The following is a 6,199-nucleotide window of genomic DNA, read 5'->3' as shown; positions in this document are numbered from 1 at the left end:
CAAACAGCAACCACAAGGGGATGGGAGGGTGGAAATAAAGGTAAGGTGGTTAGAGAACAAAGTTTCCCTTTCACATCTTAGTTCTACTGAATTATTTTGCATAGAAAAGTGACAAGAGTAAAGGGACATAGGAAGCAAATCATACTGTATGTACATAGGCCAAAAGACAGATTTCTGAGGTGTTGGAAAAACACGGATGATACGCTTCAAACCTATAAACTTATGTATTGTGTGGACAGTTTTTGTTGTTCATGGAATGTAAATGTTTGCAGACAGAAAGCCAGGAAATAACCTAGTCTATAAGAAATGTCTACAATTGATTGACAGGCTGAATTTCAAGGCAGAACTGGCAGGAAAGTGAGTGGGAGGAAGGAATACCATTAAGTCTAGCTAAATTTGGACCATAATCTCTATTTACTGTGTATTTCAGACCCCTTCCCTTTTCTATTTTAAGTATATATCATAAACACAAAAGCATTTAAGTTGACATAGTTAAGCACGCAAATATTAACAAGTGTCATGGCAGGGACTTGTGAGCCCGGGCATAACACAGTTCTCAGTCATGTAGCCAGGTGCTCCTTCCCCTGCAAAACTCTGCTCGCTTCACACACCTCCTGGGCGCTGCGGGGTATCTGGCAGTGCCTGGCGGGAGATGCTCAGAGAAAGCGGGTGTATGGACAGCGATCCTTCCATAGTCCACACTCTCGTATATTCTCCCAGTTACTGTTTGTTGGTTTGGGATATTTTATTTTTTTTTTGGTAGACATCCAGAGCTGCGGGCTTTGTATTTGCAATAGCTGCTGATGGATTTAGTTTTCATTAATTTTGTCTCATCCCTTTTATTAATCAGCTATATACTTGTAGCTTCCACAGTTTGCTGCAGCAAGAAGTTCTACACTTTGATTTTATGAGCAGGAAAAGTATTCCTTGACACCAATTATCTGACAATTTTGTTCTGTTCCCTAACCTCTTGAATTGATAAAGGCAATGAACAACAAAACACCCTTTCAAAAGGTGCCACGTAGTCCAGGCCACAGTAAATATAGACAAAACTGAGGTACAAGTCCATGCTTAGTCACTGAATACTGATGAAAGGAAAGGGTATTTGCTCCAATAAACAAACTGCTACACCCATTCACGGGTCTATGCTAAAGATGCCCTTCCCACTTGTAATGCTGGCAACTCCAGAGCAGCCATGCTGTTCAATCTAAACATCTTAACTTCCCAAATGGCGAAGTTCAACCTGTTCCTCCCCATTCTAGTTCCTTTGTGAAAAAGCTGTCTCTTACAAGCGTCTTAAGTCTAAAAACATTTTACAGAAATGATATTTCCATTAGCAGATCCTTTGGGTTCGCCAAGAAAAATGAAAAGGACTTCAGGCCATTTTGCTAACCTCGTTTCCACTGTGCAACTGTTTGTGAGTCCTCCAGGCTCAGTATGTTCTTCAACAAAGTCCTGAAATGGCCTTCCTTCGGAGCGGTGTCTAGTTGCTCGTGGTGAGCCAGGCTCTAAAACTGTACCATTACAAGACACCAATGTGACAGTTAAATTAACTGCCTGGATGTTCCTCGCCAAAGACTATCCCGTCATGCTGCATGTTAGTTATGCGCTTTATTTTTTTTAAGTACTGGATAGGAGCCCAAACTGACTGAAATAACTCAACAATGCTCACCATACTCAGTGCATCTCAAGTACAAAATATGGGTAAAATTTGTCCCCAGACTGGTAGTCTTTTTTAGCAATTTTAAGCATGCATCTTGCTTTCTGTTTCCCAGACACTGCTATACAGCAGCACTGAGCAGCACTTACACAGAGAAGGTGGCACATTCTAAGTGACCAATTTAAAACAAGGCATTATCCACCATCTCTGTCATCCTGCAGAAATGTTCTCTCGGGATGGTGAAATTCTTGAACAAGGCAGCTGTGGAAACTATTTCTATAACTTGATATCATAGGTGTTACTCTGTAACTAAAATATGCATCCTCTTTTCAAATAGGAGAAGGGATCACCTGCATTAAGCTGAGGGTTAGTCAGTTTCAGAGCAATACTTGCTTTATAGGTAGCCCTGCTTTCCTACCTAGTCTAATTCATTGCAGTTCCATTTAGGATAAAATCGTCCTTGCATAAGTTTGTGATCTTCAATGAAGTTGTGATCTTCTGTTATGTGACAAGCTTGATAGCAAAGGTATTTTAGCGTATAGAGCCAGGGGATCAGCCAAGAACAGGACATGATGGTATTCGGTGCTGTATGAGGATATAAGCTAGCAGATGGACAGTGCTCCTCCAACGCTGCCTGGGAACATGAGGAAGAAGCTCTGAAGCACTTCACCCCACCATTGAAGGGAGGGGATGTACCAGTATCACTGCCCCAGCTCTGAAGGATGGAATGGGAGGTGGTGCAGGAGCTATGAGTGTCAGGGAATAGGACTGTGACGGTGTCCACTTCTACTTTTTTGCTATCACTTCTTCCCCGCATCCAGTAGCGATGCTTCTGTTCACGCTGTTACATATCATGTAATACCACCAACTCCAGCAGCTTTAGGAGGATAGCAGAGCTGGTCAGGCAGCTTGTTGAAATAATCAAGCTGTCTTCCTTGCTCATAAATTTCTTGTAAGTATTTCCTTAATCAAGCCTGTTTGGTTTTGGTGTTTTGTTTTGGATTTTTTGGGGTTTGCTTCCCCCCCACTCTCCCCCTGTAGCTTAAAACTGTTTAACAGAGGTAGGCTGTAACACACTGAACTACCTGTTTCTGTCTTAGAGAAGCCTTTGATCTTGTGAGATTCTTTGGATATTCAGGGGATATTCTGAACCCCCTGCCCCTAATGCGGAAAGCGCTGGATCAGACTTTACCCTTAGGGAAGCGGGCTGCCTAGACAGAAGGGGTGAGTGCTGTGGTTCCGTTCAGTGGCACAGCAATGCTCCCGCTGAAACATCCGAAGGCTGAGTTGCACAGGAGTCTCAGGAAGTTCCTACGAGTGATGGACAGAGGAGAGGTAGGTTTCGTCAGAGGAACAAGGCTGCTAGATAACAAACCACACCTGCCAGAAGCAGTTTATCTCTGATGTCCGCCTTAGGACAGCCCTGGACATGGCTTTGCAAGAGCTAGTGATGCTTCATAGTTCATGGAGCGGGAAGGGACAGTGTAAATAAGGGCAGAAATGGCTGCGTGCTTGCTGCAGTGATGAAGTGGGATCACGCTGTAAGACAACCCCAGGCAAACCAGCACCGGACACATCTGGAGGACAGCCATTTGTCTGGCATCCAGAAAAGCACTGCAAAACTTGTGTAATGACAACTTGCCCTTTAGAACTAGCACAGATCCTTCCAGAGCTGCACGCAGTTCAACACCAGCAAGCAGCCAAGCTCAAACTATGAGCTCAGACATCCCGAGGTCTGGAGTTGGGAGCACACATGCAATGTTGCAGTATTTTAGGTTAACGCGTTGCAACTTAAACCCATTGCTGGAGTTGAAATGAGGCACCTTTGCATAGCTTTTATTTTTTTTTTTCCTTGTATGGGTGGGCAGTGTAGCTGCAGTTGTTCCTTTTGCCATTTTTGCTTAAGGTGATAGCAGAGCAATCTGCTTGTGGTAAGCAAACTCGAAAAGAATAGTCAGAATTTTAGATACTCTCTTCCCTCCTGGCAAGTCCACTCCACTAGTGCAAACATTTCATGACCACTTAGGATGAGTGTATAACTGTCCGTGAGTTGGGGGTTTGTTGTGGTTTTTTACACTATTTTTTTACCCTAGAAGCAAAACCTAAACCAAACTGGAATGTAAAGCTCTGCTGCAGCTAAACTTCTCGTCACCTTTGCCAGTCAGATCTCACTAGAGAGGAGGCAAGGGGTGCTTGGCTTTCTTCCTTTTTTTTTTTTTTTAATTACTTATCTGTAATTATTTGTTACATCTCCAACATCTCTCGAGAGAAACCATCCTGCATTCTCCAACAGCCTTCATGCTGCAGCCAGCACAGGAAACACACGAGTGCAGAGAACCTGCCTTCCTGAAGCACTGTTTGTGTCTGTGCGGGTTGTTTTATTATGAGCACGTGGTGCTTCTTACTTGCAAAAATTTATCAAGGAATCACCACATTAGTCTCAGTGACATCTATGTGCAGGGACAATAGAGCTGCCCCCTTCACGCCTTGCTGCTCGAGCTGCTTGTGCTCCTCTGGCTCAGAGGCACCGTGCACCTGGTAGTGGGAACAGCATGCTTCAGTCAGGTTTAATTTTGTTATGGAGATGTTTTGGTTGCCTTCAAGTGGTGCTGCAAAAGAACACGTATCTTGAGATTTCAATACATTCTGTTGCTTTTGTACTGCTTACTTCACTCAATGCAAAGGCTTTTGTCCTGCAGTGCTTGGTTGTTTCTCCTTGCAGATGCAGGACAGGCCACAAAACTATTTCAATATCAAGCAATAGCTGAACATAAATCTAGCATTTGCAGTTTTATCTACAATATGCAACCCCATCAAGACTCCATGCACCTACTCAGATAATGCAGGGACAGTGCAGGCTGAGCAGGACAGCCTGCTGAAGGTCTTGTGGAAGACAGAAGCCCATGCCGCTGCCAACTTTCCTAAATGTGACTTTCTCAGTGCTTGCACCTGCCTCCCTTTCACCTGTACCTTCCCTGCACTCACTAGGTTCCCCCTCTGCACCTTCCAGCTCCCCGCAGGGCAAGGGGCCTGGGCTGTGGCAGGTTTGGCAAGAGCCTCAGGATTGCGCCCTGGCCCTCAGGATTGCACCCTGGCCGGAGGTTTGCTCACTGTACTGCGTCCTAAGTCCCAATTAACTCCCAGCCTCTGGAGGTGTGGGGTGTGGCCAGCCTGGGGCTGCTGTGGGGGGTGTGGTGTGTCCCCACGGCCACAGGGAACGGCGCTGCCCCTAGGGAGCACCACGGCACACACCCTGCCACGGCGTGGGCCTCCAAACAGGCCCAACTAACCATCCCTCCTATTAAAAATATATTAATTTATTGGGTCTTTCCTCCTTTTACAGACTACTTCACATCGTTTTGCTTCAAAATGCCCCTCGTGTTCAGGGAACACTGATGCGGCTGGACCAAGGGCGCCGACCAGGCCTCTCATGGCCCGCGGGAGGCTGCAACGCGCTGCGCCGCCTCTTCAAACGGACAGCGAATTAGCGAGAAACACACGGAAACCGCCCCAAACCTGGGGGCGGGGGGGGGGGAGTTCAGGTCAAGATTCTCCCCCGCCCTGCCCCCTCACGGGGCGGCTCCGCGCAGGGTGAGGCCGAGGTGTCTTCCTCTCAGGCCGCGCCGGGGCCGGCACAAGGGCGGGTGGCCCGCTCGGCCCAGTCCAGCCCGGCCCGGAGCCGCTCCGCCCCGTCCCGCCAGCCTCGTTCCGCGCCCGACGGATCGATTGGTCGCGCCTCAGTTCGGGGACCGCCGGGGGAAGTCGCGAGCGCCAGAAACGTCCCCCAGGTTTTCTGGGCGGGGAAGCGGCGTGAAAAATCGCCCCATGCTCTTGCCTTGCGCGGTGTCGTGCTCCCTGGCGGGCCGCCGCGCTGCGGGGCGCTGAGGGGAAGGCGGCAGCGTTCTGTGAGGCACCGCAAGCGCTGGAAAATGACGACAGGGTTTGTTTAAATATTACAGTTCCTCCTCGCAGGGCAGCATCGTAAAGGGCAGGGAGGCCAGATATGAGAAAGGGAAAATGAACATCTGAGGTGAGGCTGCCGTGCCGCAGGCCTCGCAGTGTGGGTCTCAAAACGTTTCAGACATTGCCCAAGGGCTGTGAGGAAGTTTTGTGCCAATTTACTCAAATACGAAGGGAAACAGCCCTAGGAAGGTGGTGATTTTCCCAGGATGAGGCTCTGTCCCTCAGCACTGCGCTCTGGGAGTGCTAACCTCTCAATTTCTCTATATACTGGCAATTTGACTGTATAATTTGTGACAGCAAATAGCCGTATTCACATTTTCTCCTGATCTTTTAATATAATTTTATTGATTTGCAGACTTTGGAGTGTGGTTGTTCAAACTGCTCTTGCAAACCAGAGCTCATGAGCTGGCTTTACTAGCTCAAAAAGAAGCTTGACTCAAATTTTAGAAGTGTTGGTGTCCCTATACTGGGCTCCCAGTTGGGGAGAACAGGACAAGGGTCAGTTCCCTGCTCTGGCTCCCACAGTGCACAACCTCAGGAAAGCTGCAGCCCTGGTGACTTAGCTCCCTTTTCTTA

The sequence above is a fragment of the Patagioenas fasciata genome, chromosome 3 (assembly GCF_037038585.1).
Source record: "Patagioenas fasciata isolate bPatFas1 chromosome 3, bPatFas1.hap1, whole genome shotgun sequence".
In the NCBI taxonomy this organism is placed as follows: Eukaryota; Metazoa; Chordata; class Aves; order Columbiformes; family Columbidae; genus Patagioenas; species Patagioenas fasciata.
The sequence above is the reverse complement of the archived record's forward strand: the minus strand, read 5'-3'. Positions refer to the sequence as shown.